Genomic DNA, 18,379 nt, shown 5'->3' with positions numbered 1-18,379 from the left:
AATGTTCAAAGCCCAAGTCTCTATAGTCCCTGTGTTTGGCTAGTTTAACAATGGAAATCATAAATCATGATATTATGTTTTGCCTTTTCTCTCATAGTTCAGCCAGGTACAATTTTGGTTTATAGAAAATGGAAGAAATGTATATATGAGTATGTACATGTGCACATCATATCTTTAGAGGAATTCACAAAAATCTCTTAACTCTGGTTCCTCCTGGAAAAGGGAACTAAATAGTTGAGGTGGAGACTAAATTTTTACTGTATACTTTTTTGTGTGAATTTTGTGCCATGTGTATTATAAAATTTAGTAGCGATCTCATTAAATTTTGTACCTGTAAGTTTTCTTTGTGTGTAGAATAGACATTTTCATTTTACAAGATTTAGTTTTGTTTCATGTGATATATGAAAATAAATTGATCTAACAATGAAATCATATTCACCTTATAGTAGATTTCAACACATATTAATATACCTTGAATGTCCTGAAAATGAACGTATTTGTTAATGTACATAAAACCATATTACAAAATCTAGCCTATGCTTACTCAAATGCCATCCCATGCAGCATTCATATGTTGATATTCATATGTTAAAATAGACTTCAAAAAAAAATAATTGTTGTTTGAGAATGAGGCATGCAGTGTCCCCCATCCAGGAGTTTCACAATTTAAAAGTCCATTAAGGCTTTAAGAAATACCTGGGGAAAAAAAAACTTGGGTTCCAAACTTAGCAGAGAGAGAGAGAGAGAGAGAGAGAAAGGGAGAAACAGAAGAGATGAGGGCAGAGGGAAGAAAGGAGAATTAAAAGTATAGAGAAAGTGTATCAATATATTTATGTGATAATCAAATTAACATACTATATATAAGAATGCCAATATTTATGATCCTTCTCAAGTATCTGAGGTTAGTGCAATCTGTTCTCCAGAATAATTTTAATTCTGCTTAATAAGACTTCTATTGTTCGCATATATATACTTAATTTTTTATTATTGATTGCAGTACTAATTTATGACATTCCTCACTGCCCAATGTGTGGTTGAATACTATGTACAGCGATGTGTTTGTACATCCCAATGTTTTTAAAAGGTGTTAAACTACATCCTATTGAAGCTTATTTGTAAATTTGAGAGATGAATAAATCTTGCATAGTTTAAAGGGAATATTTCATTTGGAATAGTGATAATATAGAAAACACTTTTTTTTTTTTTTTTTTTTTAGAAAACACCTTTTAGATTGACACAGCTCACATGTTTCTATTGTGAGTTCAAAGAATGCCAGGTATATAGTAGATGCTCAGTGTATTATCTGTTTTTCAGTTAACAGCTCTAAAATTGCATATATTACCAGGTCAGTTAGGCATATACATTTCAATCTGTACTTTTGCAGATTGTCTTCACTCAGAATTACAAGCATTATTATTTATTAATATTATTTATTATTTATTATTATTATTATTATTTAGATAATTCCCTAAACTGTAATGCAACATATTCAGAATATGAAAATTTTCTAATAAATTTTTATGAGGAAGACATGCCACATATTGTGCACAAGCTATTTTATACTTAAAAGGGCAGATTTTCAGATTTCAACTTTGAGATACGTTCAGCCATAGCACTCTTCCGTATTTTGAGGAATTTGCAAATGGATTTTTTTAAATACTCCTAATAATGGTGTTTCAGATCAGATCTCTTGTCACAATAAATCATATGCCATTAATATTATCCTCTAGCATGCTCACCTTGAAATTCATTTATATTTTAAAGAACCTGATGTTTCTAACATTATCTTAAGGAAATTAATTACCAAAATATATAGTTCTCTCTCTGCTTCTTCTGACAGAAATTGAAAGAACTGGGAAAGATAATGATTTTTCCGGTGCTTAAGAAAGTGCTAGTTGAGAGGTTTATATCTTATTCTTTTCCAAATTTTTATGTAAATCTAAGTTAACTTTTAAAAGGAAGTATGCTGTTTAACTTTCTAAACTTTAAGATATTCTTGAGTCAAACAGAAATCTTTTTCATTATTTTAGATTCAAATAATCCTTAAAGTATTTATGCTACAATTATTTAAAACCATTTATTACATGATATCAGTATTTAAAACATTAAATTGACTATTACTATTAACAATCACATTTGTGCCGTTATAATTAACATATATTACTGGTTCTCCTGGTCTATTGATAGGAGAGCATTGTATTCCTTCTCAGCCTTTTGGCTAAGATCAAGTGTAGAGTAGAGCACTGTAAGTTCTTACTTTAAAAAAATGATATCATTGTATATTGGCACAATAAAATATGCATCCATTAAAATGATCATTATGAAGGCTTATAATAATTTTGAAAAAAATACAAAACCGTTTAATTCATCCATGAGTGAAATCTTGCAACATTAACAAGGACTTACAAGTAATATGCAAAATGGAACTAGTTATAGAAAAAGTATTGGTGATCTTACAAAGATTTATTAATATTGTAGTTATAGCTTGTTTTCAAAGAACTAATTCAAGTTTTTAATAAGCAATACTTGATACCATTTGCTAGCAAACACTGATGGCCCGCAGTACTCCACAAAGATACTAATTCACTAAGTCCACAAGTAAGTACTTATTTAAAAGTATCTGGTCTCAAACCCCCTGAACGAAACAAAGATCGTTTTCTTAGCCTCCTTTTCAGAGGAATATACTTCATTCCTGTTCTACTTTCTGCTTTTTATGAAGAAATCTACAACTGGAAAACTGAAATTGGTGTGTGAATTTAAATAAAGCAGTTTAACTCATAATCTGTGTAGTGGTACCAGATATGTCAGAGTGCCTTAGCCTGCACGTGTGTGAAGGAAGAAACCAAACTGACAAATTGGTATACCAGACTTATACTTCATCACTATATTAATAAAACCTGATATAAAAAAGAAGATAGGCTCTCCAAATTACCCAAGAAATTAAGAGCAGACATGAATTTAGAAAATTTGCCTTTGCCTTTAAAAATCACACTCATTCGGTGGAGTAATTCTCTCTCTCTCTCTTTCTCTCTTTTTTTTTTTTTCCCCTGACAATAGGCTTGGTGAGATCATAGAATGAGACTTTCTGGGACTTTAGTATCTATACATGGCATGGAACATAATGAGCACCCTTGTAGATATTTGCTAAATTTATTTACTAAATTATTTATTATTGAGTGGTATATTTGTCTTTTAAATACCTAACTACTTTTATAGTTTACCCTTTTTATAGTGCCAAAAATGAATAGGAAAAATAAAGTTGAAATATGCCTAGAATGAGTCTTCATTATAAATAATTATTTTTTCAGGAACTAATAATGCCTTTTAGTTTTTCACTACAGTGTTCATGTACTTCATTTACAAAGATCCCAGCAATATTAATAAACAAGTGAAAATCCTATGTATAAATCTCTGAGCACTGTGAATGTCTTGCTAATGAATAATACAAGCTTTGTACATTTGTTTAGCACTTGTTATCATCAACTTTATAGGTCAACAATATGTAATTATCAACCAATTATTAATATTTTCCTGGTGATGGTGAACTGAAGACTGAGTATAAAAAAATCACTCTCTCTCTCTCTCTCTATGTAGTAATTTTATAAGTTGCATATCCTGTGATATTAAGCTAAAGACAAACAAATTTTGCATAAATGATAAGAAAAGATATTTTATGGAAGCAAATATTTTTATTGGTCAAAATAACTCATAAAATATTCTTATTGATCTTGAAATGGCAATGTTATACCTGTATTTATTTTAAACTGTGTATATGTATATCTGTTCTTAACTTGGAAATTATATTTTTCCATGTATTCTATACTACATTATATGTGACATACTATAATTTCCAAGTTAATAGAGAAATAAAACTTCCGAATCCTTTTTTTTTTTTAAACTTTCCACCTTGGTGTTGTAGAGGCATAGCAGACAGACAAGAATAATGAAATAGAATTGTTGATTGTTATCTAGTCAAAAAAGTTCCAGCTAAAGTTCTAGAATAGAACGTGGGGTTAAGAATAAAATGTTTCAGTAGTGATAGAAAAATGTTGTATCGTAGCCAGATATTTTTATTTATTATTTAAAGACCAATGAGAAGTTGTTTCTCTGAATTAAGTAAAATACATTTTTCAAAGCTTTAAGAGCAATGCTCAAATTCTGTCTTATATCATGATGACATATTCATATATTGAACTTTCTTCATATACGATAAATATTTTTAATGTGTGTTTAGTAAAATCCAATTTAAATTGTCTTTCAATGAATTTCACGATATAGTGTCTTACATACTTTTGGGGTTACATAGGAAACTTAATCATAGGTTGTGCAGAAAAATATAAACTTACATATATATTTTTAAATTTTTTATTGTTATGTTAATCACCATACATTACATCATTAGTTTTTGATGTAGTGTTCCATGATTCATTGTTTGTGTATAACACCCAGTGCTCCATGCAGAACGGGTCCTCTTTAATACCCATCAGCAGGCTAACCCATCCCCCCACCCCCTCCCCTCTAGAACCCTCAGTTTGTTTCTCAGAGTCCATAGTCTCTCATGGTTCGTCTCCCCCTCCGACTTACTCCCCTTCATTCTTCCCCTCCTGCTATCTTCTTCTTCTTTTTTTTTTTCTTTACATATATTGCATTATTTGTTTCAGAGGTACAGATCTGTGATGCAACAGTCTTGCACAATTCACAGCACTCACCATAGCACATACCCTCCCCAATGTCTATCACCCAGCCACCCCCTCCCTCCCACCCCCCACCACTCCAGCAACCCTGTTTGTTTCCTGAGATTAAGAATTCCTTGTATCAGTGAGGTTACATGTATTTTTAAGTTAATCACAATATAGCAAAGAAAATAAGATATTCCTTCTGTTTTCTCTCTGTTTTAAGTACACATATTTATAGAATTTCATTTGTAGGAATTCATTTCTTCTTATACTTTGAAATTATAGAAATTAAAAAATTTTACATAACTTTTATTGGTATTTTTTAAATCTGTAGAATAATTGATTTTTAAATTAAAGACATATTCACACTCCATTAAAAACAATGTAAGTGAAGACAGAATGGAGTCTGCATTGTCTTTAAGGCATTTGACCTCACTTTTGCAACCATCAGTCAAGACACCTTTGTTATTGTATAGTGAAACATTTTATCTATTTAAGAATGTACATAATTCCACCTTATGTAAGGGGTACCATCTTTTATAAATTAGGGAAATAGTACTACTGATACTAAAAGTTAAACATTTTCATCTTTAGTATGTTGAATAAAATCTATATTCATTAGAAAAGTTAGTGTTGTACAGGGACTTTTTGGACAAGATTATATTCTCGTGAGAATTCTGTATCCTAAATCATTTTTTTTATGTTTTCATTTTCTTTGTACCTAACCAATTTTGGTCTTTTTAAAAAATAGAAACATACTCATTTTTCATTCTCACCTAGAAAGACTACTCAATTATACCTTTTAAATAACATTTCTTGAAATTTTTTGTGTCAGCACTATCACTAAGTCAGTGTTCCCACATGACTAAACCATGATCTGTGTATAAGCCATTTAGTGCATAGATAAATAGGTGGATTGGTAATATATAGACTTATATATCTGTATACATATATATTTATGATGCATAGATTTATATCTATGTGTACATATATATTTTCTGAGTTTCACTTTTTCATATTATGTAAATTTTTCATAACTATATTCTTATTATACATAAATTTATAATATAAGGCTTTTAAAATAATTTACTAGTAGTTGTGCCATTCTATTCATATATTTTCATTTGTATGTTGAAACACATTTAAATATTTCGTCTGAGCAGGTAGAAATATGAATGGTTAAATGAGTCAGAGTTGTGTGCATACTGATGCAGGGGATTCAATTCACCTGAATCTTCCTGCATTATTTCCTGGTTTTATTAAATCAGTATACTCATTTTCTGTCCAGGCTGTTCAAAATCATGTGTATAAGATAGGTCTTTGGGATGGAGTGAGAACTCGAGGATAAATAAGGAAGAGATCCAATAACTTTTCTTCCTTCCTTTTTTGCCTCTCTTTGTTCTCTCCTAAGTTCTTATTTCTACTCTCTCTCTCTCTCTCTCAGTCTCTCTCTCTTTTTTTCTGTACTCTTGCTACTACAGTGGAGTAACACAAGTATCAATGGAAGGTCCTGAAGTTTGGATAAAATAGTGCTTATCTGCTATTGATTTGGTTGATTATTTATTTTGCAGACACTTATTTAAGGAGCTCTTTTTATATGATGGACACCCAGCTAGACACTAATCTTTCATATATCTGAGGCAAATGAGGAAAATGAATTTGGGGTTACATAGGAAACTTAATCATAGGTTGTGCAGAAAAATATAAACAGGAAGAAAAAGTTACATTATATTAATACAGAGGAGAGGATATTTCCTGAGGTTCCCAAGTTAAGGTGACCATTGAGCTCTAAAGGATATATATGGAAGTAGGGGTTGCTTATATGTTCTCTGATTTAGCTGAAGAAAAAGAAACATTTATTTCTAGTTTCTGTTTGCGAGATACGTTTTATTAGTATCATTTTCATGCAAATATTCTAAAAATTTTCTTGTTTGATTTTGCCTTTCTTTTCCTAGGATTTGTGTTTTTGTTTTACATGAATTTGCATGTGTTTTATGCAAAAGTTTCATATACACACACTCACATACACACAAACAAGCACACAGTCACTTCCTAGGATACCAAATTAAGAAAAGAGATTTGTGAAGTGACAGTAGTTAATTCAGGGATGTCTACAAAATCACAACTGAATAATCTAAGATACAGTATATTTTCTATAAGAGTACTAAACAGTAAGAAAGGAGTTCAGGGAAAACATTTCTACCCATTATTACATATTTGACGCCTACATGGAAACTTTTGGGAAATATTTGTGAAATTAAAGCACTTAAGTAAATTATTTCTTGTTTATTACAAGATGATAGCATCTGTGTATGTGTGTGTGTGTATATACACACACACACACACACACACACACACACACCTACATATATTTGTGTATAAATTTTATTTTTAGATTTATATATGTATGATTATATATATATGTAAATTTCAATTAGTGCATAGTAAATAAATGATCAATTTTTAGGCAACAACCAAAGATAAGCTTAGCCAGCAGTTAAAGCTGCTGTTTCTGGGAACCTTATCCCTAGTTTACAAAGTGCTTTTGTATTAAAAACACTAAAGCTCCCATTTCCTTTGTATTCAGGCCTACTCCCTATTTCAGATTAGTCTGTCAAACTGTAACAAGACCCAGTTGTGCCCTGGGGACTGAGGGGATCCACTAAACTAATTAGACAATGGACAGCTGACTTTGGGGAATGAGCCTTTGACCTTGGCCAATGTCAATGACAGAAAATTTGCTTTTGATCTTCATAGATATTTGGAATTGAGTATCATCCAATTGTTATATTCTTTCATATAGATACAGCTAATTACATATGTTAGTTAATTTTATGTTAAGTTTAAATATCTAATTTATAATATCCATATGCTTTAGAATTCAGTCTATCAATAATATAATAAAAGTGTTTTTTGGTTGTTAGAGAATAAAATCTCTTGATTCTTGGTAGAAATTATCCCTGGAAACAGTTTTGAGAACGCTTTTTATATCCCCTTTTTATAGGACATATTAAGTATAAAGTAAGCCTATCTTGAACTCTTTCCAAAGAAGTTAATCACCTCATTATAAGGTAATTTTGCCTGGAGTAATCCCTGGCATGGCTAATTGGAACTAATCTGGTGCTCTCCATTGCCCCTTGCTCTACCTGAGCATCAGTTACTAATGCCTTTCCTTCTGGAATACATATTCTTATATAGATATGTTCAGCATTATTTTCTGACTGAGCATAATTAATCCTAATATATTAACCTCAATGGCTAATATACTTAAAAAAAAAAAAAAAAGAGTTCCCTGACATAATTTTTTTTGAAGAGAAAAATCATCTTCTCACTTAGGAAACATTTTGAAGTTTGTTTATTCTGTTTTATATTTCTACATGACTAGTGTTTTCACATGGTAGAGAATCTTACTTAAGCAACCCATATATATACACATACACTAGTCCTAAAATATGAAGAAATTATTTCCTCAATGGATAAGATTTCTGAAGAGAATCAGAAAGTAGAAGTACAACATTTTGATTTATTATGACTTCTAATTCTAATTTCTCTGAATTTTCTCTCTTCCCATCTCTGCTTCTAGCAAGAAAAATACCAGAAACTCTACATAGCTTTATTATATTTTTTAAGATTTTATTTGACAACCCCTTATAAGGGACCAAAAATATGCTAAGAACAGGTATCCCTGTTACCATCATTTCATAACAAGCTATTTGCCACCATATAACTAGGGATCAATTTCCTTTACCAGTTAAGATTGTTCCTGTGTAGTCTATGCCCTCACTAATGGCTTCCTAAGGCTTGTCATTGTCTACCTGTCCTTCTAGATTCTGTTCATCCTTCAGTTCTGAAGCAAATGTTGTGGCAACATTCCACTTCAACATTTCAAAATCTCTTCTGTTTACTGTGGCTACATAACAAACTACTTGAAAGATTGGCAATATAAAATAACCATTTTATTATGTGCATGGCTCCCATGGGTCAGCAGTTCAAACAGGGCAAAGCAGGGATGGCTTATCTCTTTCATCATCTCCAGGTCCTCAGCCGGGGAAACAGGATTGGAAGTGATTGGATTGGCTGGAGGCATGGTTACTCTCATGTCTGGTGGCTCATGCTGGTTGTTGGTTGAGACCTTACCTGGAGCACTGTGTTGGTCAGGGTCCTCTCCTTCCTCTGTGTTTTGTTCCATTCAGGTCCTTAACAGTTTAGATGATGCCTACCCACACTGGGGAGGGTCATCTACTTTACTGAGTCCTCCAATTTAATGCTAATCTCATCCAGAAATTTTCACACACACACACACACACACACACACACACACACACACACACACACACAGAAATAATGTTTAATCTGGGCACCCTGTGGTCAGTCAAGTTGTCACATAACATTAACCATCACAGCACCTGCTGTTGCCTTCTTTATGTGGCCCAGGCTTTCTCACAGTGTGATGGCCTAGGATGGCCGTACTTGTGAATGGCAGCTCAGGCCTCCACAAGTGAGTATCCCAAGAGAACAGGAGGAAGTTCTATGCCCTTTCTTCACTTAGCTTTGGAAGTCTTACAGCTTCATAGTCACTGTACTTGTATTAACAGATTTTTATGATCACCAAACTAACCGGCCAATTCAGCATCGAATATTAATCCTGCATATATTTCCTTATCCTCTTCCTCTCTCCATCCTCACAACACCCATTTCCAACATTCCTCCATTCTTTTCAAGCCTTCTTGATTTACTCTTAGAGATACCCTGACTTCTATTTCAATAAGAAAAAATAAAAAACACCCAATCAAACGTGATGAACTGAACTCCCAATGCCAAAGCAACAATGTGTCTACGTCCACATCCATCCTTCCCTCATCCTTCGATTACGGCCGATAAGCTAGCCTTCCATTGGTCCGGGGCCACTGCACCTTGTGACCAGTATCTGTTCTGTCCCACTGCCACCTTCTGTTTCCCTCGACCTTGAGGGCAAGAGAGACTTTATCCCTCTCTCCTACATCTTTCCTGCCCTACCACTACAAATTCTAACAGCTTCCAAACAAGCTCTATGTGGTTTCTCTTCATCGTTTAAAAAAAAAAAAAAAGCCTCCTGATCTTTTCTTCAGCTTGCCTCATGTACTTTATCCTCTTCACAACCAAACTCTGAATAAATTTTCAGTACTGTCCCATTGCTCATTCATTCCCTTCTGAAAACCATTCCATATATATATACACATATATATGTGTGTGTCTGTGTGTGTGTGTGTATACATATATATATATATGGAATATGTGGGGTTTTTTGGCCTCTACAGAAATTGAATTTGTCATTTACTCTCTCTTTCTAAAACTTCTCTTGCTTGGTCCATAAAATACAGCATTTTAACTGTTCCTACTCAGTTCGAGCTTATTTATGACTTCTGTCTAATCAATCCTTAATTGTTAGTGGTCCTCAGAATTTTGAGATACACTTAGTTTACCCTCTCTTCTCAAATCTCTTGAAACTGCATCAAAAGAGTGATCTTTTTAAAATGCTGACCCACTTTCTTTTTTTAAACCCATTAATTTTTCAAATCCTTACTAGGCCCTCTACCATCTGGTTCCTGGCCTGACTTTTGGCCTTTTCTCTGAATTTTATCTTTGTCTTTTGTTATGATGTCTGCCCTTCCCAGCCTTTTAATTTGGCTATTGGGGCTCATTAGACTGAAGATACCTGCTTAGATGCTACTTCCTAAGGATAGTGCTCCCTTGTTCTACCATCTAGATCGGACTCCCAAACCACCCTGCACTTCTTTTTGTAGAGTTTGTAGAGGATTAATAATTTGAAATATTATTTGATAATATTGTTTTAAATTCCTTCATGTATTTTGATTTAACTCTCTGGCCCATCCTTTTCCCAAACAATGCTCTAATGCATTTACCACTTCATGGCTGGGTTAGGAAGAAAGAGATCACAGTTCTGAGTGATTAAATTTCAAGAGACTTGAACTTCATGTCAGGGACAAAAGTTTGAGAATAGTTTTGGAAATTTCATAATTCTGACTTGTAAATATCAAAAGTAAAGTCCTGAAGGATTCAAAGTATGAGATGTGTGTTAAAATCATGATTCTGATATCATAGAGTCCTTGAAGCAATCTGAAATAATAGAAAAGCTTTATTTAAAAATATGTGTATTTTTTTTTAAAGATTTTATTCATTTACGTGACAGAGAGAGACACAGCTAGAGAGGGAACACAAGCAGGGGGAGCAGCAGAGGGAGAGGGAGAAGCAGGCTTCCCGTGGAGCAGGGAGCCCGATGCGGGGCTCCATCCCAGGACCCTGGGATCATGACCTGAGCCGAAGGCAGACGCTTAACGACTGAGCCACCCAGGTGCCCCAAAATATGTGTATTTTTTATGGCACCTCCACGGAATTTGGCAATAAAGAGTTACGTAGCACTTAGGAAATTACTGTTGAAACTGGTGGTACGCGGGAAAGCATGATAGTGGGACTAGGCCAGGCAAATATTACAAATAAAGGCAGATTTTACTGATTGCTATTTATGATATTGTTTCTGATTGTTAGAATTTTTCATTTTTATTTTTAAAAATCTGATTATGGTTTTGTCAGACTTTCAAATTTTCACAATTCTCAACTTCATTTTTTAATATAGGCTTCGCTATAATTCTAAGCCTAGCAAATTTACAGAATTCTGTAGAGAATAAAGTTTATTTTTGTTTATGTAGACACATGTATGTGGCTTTTATTAAAGTTATAGGAAGGAAGTCAGATGTTTATTTTGTTTTAGAGATTTTTTTGCAATTTGATGTTTTGTATTTTTAAACTATTTTTTCCTTTCTTATTGTGGGAAAATATATATAACACAAAATGTTCCACTTTAATTATTTTTTGTGTACGCTTCAGTGGCATTAGGTACATTGATATTGTTGTGCAATCATTACCACCATCCATCTCCAAAATGTCTTTATCTTCCCAAACTAAAGCTCTGTACCTGTTAAACAATGACTTTTATCTTTGCCCTCCTCCTCGTCCCTGGCAACCGCCATTCTCCTTTATGTATCTATAAATTTGACTACTCTAGGTACCTCCTATAAATGGAACCATGAAATATTTGTCCTTTTTTGTATTCTTTCATTTAACATACCGTCTTCAGTTTAGTCCATTTTGTAGCATGTGTCACAATTTCCTCCTGCCTTCCTAAGGCTAAATAATGGTCCAGTGTATGTATATACTTCATTTTGTTTATCCAGTTATCTGCTGATGGACATTTGAGTTGTTTCCATCTCTTGGCTATTGTGAATAAAACCGCTGTGAATAGTGATGTACAAATATCTGTCCATGTCCTAAGCTAATTTTTAAAAGCATTTTAAACTCTTGAAAATCAAGTTTAAAAAGACTTATAATTTGCATTAGAATAATTTTATTCCAGAATGGACATTAGATAGGGCCTAGGACATCTGGGTCTTCCAATAATTAATTAATTGTGTGTTTTCTGGGTTTCATTCTCTTCTTTCTTTCCTTCCTTTCTTTATTCATTTCTTCCTCCCCCCCCCTCTGTTTCTCTCCCCCACATCCCCCCATCTTTGGAATATAACAGAAAGAGAAGTATTTGTTCAACACTGATTTTTCTTTAGAGCCTCGATGATCCTCTTATTTTAGTATTTCTTTTACTTGCTATGTAATATGTCTTTTAAAACTAGGCCACTGCTCTTCTCTGAAAATTTTTATAAGTGCTGAGAGAAAACTGAGTATAAGTATTTAAGAAACTAAGTAATCACCAGATAGGAGATGTACCCCATAACCAAAATGTAAATGCTTTATGTACATACATAAAATATATATAATTTCCTTAGACAAATAATTGACTCATAAGAAATTAATGACTTCTCATTTTATGGTCCACTGTTCAAATATTCTAAACATACTCATTTCCCTATCATTTATTCAGTAAAGAATTAAAGATTTGCATATTTCTTTTCATTTTGAAAACAAAACGATTACTACTAAATTTTGAAAAACAAAAACAAAGCCCACAACTTTAACACAAGCACCCATAATGCCATTTTATATTATTCTCCATTATTTTTAATGTGTAACTTGAGAAATATTTATTATAATATGATAAGTAAGGTTAATAATTAAATATTCTGCCTGCCCTTGAAATTCTGTAGGCCAGTGGGGAAGACAAACCAAACATTTAATCATAATAAAATGTGATAAAAACTGTCACTGAGGTTAAGTGCAGAATTGAGTGCAATGTGCTGCCAGGGGTAAGTGTCTATTTCTGTCTGAAGTAAGGAGAGAAGACATCCCTCCAAAAGGTGTTCTTGTGCTTATATCCACTCCTTAGGCATTGTCACCAAGTTCCTCCACCAGAAGTCAAACATATCACTTCTACTCACATTATGCCTCACGCTGTGAGTCACTCACCCTACAAGGCAGGAGGAATTCAAAAAAATGCCATCTCCTTCTGAGGGAGAGGGGTCGTGTGCCCACCTAAAGCCTGGGAGGTGTTAGTATTTGCAGAAAGAAAGGAAAATGGATAGGGGTGCCTGGGTGGCTCATTCGGTTAAGGGTCTGCCTTCAGCTTGTGTCGTGATCCCAGGGTCCTGGGATCAAGCCTCACGTCCGGCTCTCTGCTCAGAGGGGAGCCTGCTTGTGCTGTTTCTCTGTGTCTGTCAAATAAATAAATAAAATCTTAAAAAGAAAAAAAAAAGAAAACGGATAATAGGGGTCAACCAGCAGTCTCACCAAAACTTTCCTATATTATAAAAACGAGTTTGGCTTTTCATAGCCTTCAGGTTTCTTAATTCATTTTCTTGGCTTTAAGCAAGTCACATCTAAATTTCTAAGGCTCTCATCTTCTATTGGATCTATTTAATAATGTAATAGAAGTACTTCTAGGTACTATGAGAAAACTATGACATAAAACCTGCTTGTGGCATAAGCTGTCAGCACCACATTTATATGGTTTATAAGTCTGTAAGTTTAATTCTTTACATGTCCATTCATCTTCAAGCAGAGCACATACCACTTATGCCACCCTTGTAATTTGCTGATAAGTTTATTATTCACTGTGATGGCATAATTTATTTTATTTTTACACATAGCTGTATTCAATTATTTACACAGTTTTTTGCATATTTTCACCTTACTGTCATTAACATTTTTCTCCATTCTGTATTAATTTTTAAGCCATGTTTGAATTAAGAAGGTCATTTGGAGCTTTTATAATAACATCTAAGGCACAGAAACATTCATGTAATCTGTGAATTTATGAATATGAAATCTATGTTCACACTCAATTACTTTAATTTTATTGGCTTTTTTTTACATTTCATACTAGATATTTTAATCTGTTTTGTATTCACCCAATGATTTAAGCAATGTTCAAATATATTTAAACAAACTATCATGTGACATAAAGGAAAGAATGCACAATCTTATAAAAGCTTTCTATATATCTATGAATTTTGCCATTTTTTAAAAGATTTTATTTATTTATTTGAGGGAAAGAGAGCACGAGTGGGTGGGAGGGGCAGAGGGAGAGGGAGAAGGAGACTCCCCACTGAGCAGGGAGCTGGATGCGGGACTTTATCCAGGACCCAGGGATCACGACCTGAGCCGAAGGCAGACGCTTAACTGACTGAGCCACCCAGGTGCTCCAATTTTGCCATTTTTTTATTAAAATTTATTTTAGAAGGAAAAAAGGGCTTGGGTTACCCTGAAAACTTAAAATAATGCCACAATACTTAGTACCCATCTTATTTTTATTGTGAATTCTTGTAGCCTTGTACATAGACTTATAGATCGAATAGTTGTCTTTTGTTATACCAGTGTATTATAACAAAGTTCATCATTAATTCTTCTCGAAGGTGGGACTGTGTTCTAGATAGTATGCCAAATGGTTCTGCTGAATTATTTTATTTAATCAACACACAACCCTAGGAGTTGGTTACTATCATCACTTCTTTACCTATTAGAATACAGAAATATAAGTAACTTGCCCTTACCTAACCAAGAATGGTCCAGATAAATAGTTAATACATATCTGCTAACCAGAAGAGATTTTCATTGCTCAGGGTAAAAGATGAGCTTGATACCATTCCAATCTCTGAGTTAGTATGGGGAAAGATGCATGTAAACAAACAAAGTGTTGTGAGATGAATGCAGTACTCATCGGATCACAAAGAATACAAAGGAGAAAATAACTCTCATGTAGTGGTGGGGTGGTGGTGCTAAGAAGGCTTTACAGAAGACATAATACCTGGATATGGTTCTAAAAGATGAGGTATTTTACAAATAACTGGAGTCAGTAGAAGAATATCATGTATTAAAGTAAAGTGGCATAAAAAATATCAATATGTGGTAGGGACCAAGAAGGAAGGAGGTAGGGTTGGAGGTAGGGAAGGAAGGAAGGTAGGGAGGAGAGAAAGTCAATTTGAAATGTGAGAAATGAAGGATTGAAGGGGATTTGTTGATCATACTCCTATCAAAAAGATCTTGGGTAGTCCTTTGCAAAACATATACTTCGTATTTAAGGTAATATGAAATAATCATGGGATTTTAAACAAGAACATAAGACTAAGGAAATGTACTTTTAGATGAGAAAAGTGGTTACTGTTCCCAAGCTTAGTGATTGATCTGGGTATGAATGTGGATGTGAAGGAAGGCAGAATAGTAGCAATACTAATTAAGAGGTGACTGTAGGAAGAAGAGATGGTGGTTGGAGGAAGATTATGAATTTGGTTCTGTGTCTGTTGAATGGGAGGTATCTGTGGGATATCCAGGTCAGTTACATAGACAGTAGGTCATTTTACTGGCCTAGGATTCGGTGAGATGTCTAGGATGGACATGAAGAGCTAGTATAATAAAGGAGCAATTCCTGCTCCATCATCTGTAAACTGGAGCATTGATAAAATCCAGAGTAGTGATAACTGGGTTATTTGACTGGATTTGAACTATACTTATTATTATAAATATTAGTTAAGATTTTGAAGACAGTGATTTAAAATCAATGGTGAATTATATTTTCATGTATTATAAAATATAATTATACATAATTAAAGTACTATAATTATATAGATATTGTTAATTACTGGTTTTATCAGAAACATTTATTTAGCATTTATTTAAATCATTTTGTTTATCTAGACTGTTAGAAGTATTTGTTTATTTAGGCATAATAAGTTATTAAATTGTTCCTTTAATTTTTGGTACAAGCAATTTAGGAATCTAACTTCATTGTGACCTTCACAGAAAATTCATGTTGTCAGAATGCTTATAATTCAGGTCAAAATCCATATCCTTATGTAAAGTTTCCATACATTCTGAATTCCAGAAAGAAAGAAGCTTTAGGGCATCCTTTATATAAGCGAGGCTTGAAAAGATTTTCTGATTTAATGAAGTTGAAGAATACAGCCAGCAGAGGGCGGTGGCGCACATGCACTCCATCTTTGCAGTGATGCTTGTGATCAAGAAAACACCGGAAGAGTCCTTTCTTAATAAGCACACTGGCAAAGCAGTCTTTTTTGTTGAGTGTTGTATTAATGTCAGAACTTAGATATTTATGCCAGTAGTGTTTCTCTTGTGGAAGTTTTCTTGTCTTTTAGCAAAATGTACTTTGAATTGTATTTGAATGCCAGCCAGCACACTTGAGAGTCTGAAATAAAATGCCAAAATCTGAGCAGTCTGTGGTGGAGGTCAAAGGCCATCTGTTACCTGAGTCCTGATGACTAATTAAGGAGCTTTCCATCACATTTGATGAACAAGAGCAGTTTTAATCTGATGTGGAAGGGACTTTACTTCAGTGAAACTAAAAGTCAAAGTGTTGACTCCTTTGTAATTGTAGCATTTCTAATTAAATAAATGCCAGAATGTCTGAAACAATTTTCTAATTGGAACTGAGGGCATTCTAAGAAAAAATTCTTATTAAAAAAAAATTCTTAGATAATTTAGGAACAAGAGCTTTGCTATGGTGTAATGCATAGATTATTTGAAGGATTTTTCTTCTATGTATGTATCTGGTTTAGAAGTATTTAATGATCTTTCAAAATATTTTATAAATATTTCAAAAAGGCAAGTAATACTATATTTTTTAAAAGCATTTAAAAAAATCTCATATTTTACATTTATTATAATTTTTCTTGTATTTCCCATTTAGATAAAAACAGGTAAAGAATACATTTATGTTTTTAAGTATATAGTGGCTCTTTAATGTACAGAAATTATTGACCACTGTGTATTTTAGGTTATCACTTAATATTGACTTGTTTTTAATGATGAACAACCTTTTACATACCTCTTTACAAGTATATCATGACTTCTTGTTATTATAACACACAGCATGCTTTTAAACTTATATACAATTAAATATATGATATATCTGTGTAATGCCAGAAATATGTTTACTTTTAAACACTGATATGAAATATATTTGCTTTTTATGTTTTAAAGAGAAGTTAATGCTGTCATTTTTACCTTATGATCCAACACAGTGAAAGTGTAGTAAACTGTTTAAAAACCTGTGGGAAGTTAATTTTAATGTGTAATAGTGTGAGGGGGTCCCATCTCTTGTCTTCATTCAATGAAGCTTATAACAATTTTATTTGCCAAGATGAGGATTATTTAATAAAGTGACAAACTGTCCCACTGATAGGATACATTAATTTGCCTCTAGAGCTGTTCCTTGTCCTCCATAAAAAGGTGATAATTAGGTTTTCAGATTATAATAAAATAATCATGTCACTTATGTAGATGCTTGTTAAAATATATTTAATCTTCTATATAAACCTGAAACAATTAAAAGCTGTAAAATATTTTTCCGTGTGAACTTTTAGGTGAACACAGCTAATACACTAAGTTAATTTTAAGCTAGCGTGACTCTCTGAAAAGTTAACAATTTAAAAAATAATATAAGAAGTGATTATCTTTTCAAGTAAAACAGTGGTATTAGGCTGTGCCAGAACATCTACCTAATAAAATAGCACTCATTCATATACTGATTTAATTTCTTCTTTTGTCCATACAAAATGTGCAATTTAATCTTTGAAAAATCACATAGAATCATTTTGTGCATGTGTATTAACACCCTCAATTTCTAATGTTTTGGAGAGCTTAAATTATTGTTAGATATTGTACATGATTACATTTCAATTTTAGCCTTATATTACACAACATTAACTGGATCCCACATCTGAATACCTTAAAAAGTACTCCATGGTGTTTGAATGTCCAACAGTGAAAACACTGTTTATAAAAAACAAGCCATTAAGTGACTTTTTTAAAAAGAAAGACTCTTTCATTGCCTTGGGGGTTGATGATAGCTCATTGTTATAAAGCCTTATCTTCTCTAGCTTTACATAAACTAAAGGTAATTTCTGCTTCTTAAAGTTTGTAGAGTATTAAAAACTTCTCCAAATCTATTTCCTGAACCAAGTTGGAGACTGTTCAGTGCACATTCATTTAAAATATCTTTAAATGTTCTGACTCAATTACTTTTAATAGAGTGAAGAATGTTTGGTGTAGCTTTGAGTACATAGCATGAATGGTTGGTTTTAGTTAGAAAACATACAAAATTAGTTCCTGTGCAAAGGTAATCTCTAGAGAAATATAAGTAACCAAGAAATCTTATTGAAGACCATTGTATATGTACTGAAAATGTCATGTACTTGCTTTGCACATGTTGTGTACAGAATTATGGCATAAATGAAGTTATGGTA

The 18,379-nt window shown here is 32.9% G+C and overlaps 1 protein-coding gene across 6 annotated transcripts in view; it reads left to right on the top strand.

The window, feature by feature from the left end:
• Positions 1-18,379, top strand: part of DGKB (diacylglycerol kinase beta) — a 638,091-nt gene that overhangs the window by 329,864 nt on the left and 289,848 nt on the right. The gene's annotated exons all lie outside the window — the stretch shown is intronic.

The sequence above is a fragment of the Eumetopias jubatus genome, unplaced genomic scaffold, assembly GCF_037043125.1.
Source record: "Eumetopias jubatus isolate StellerSeaLion01/CBP00866 unplaced genomic scaffold, mEumJub1_p1.0 scaffold_14, whole genome shotgun sequence".
Lineage (NCBI taxonomy): Eukaryota > Metazoa > Chordata > Mammalia > Carnivora > Otariidae > Eumetopias > Eumetopias jubatus.
Note: the sequence above shows the minus strand (reverse complement) of the source record. Positions and strands in the feature narration are given on the sequence as shown.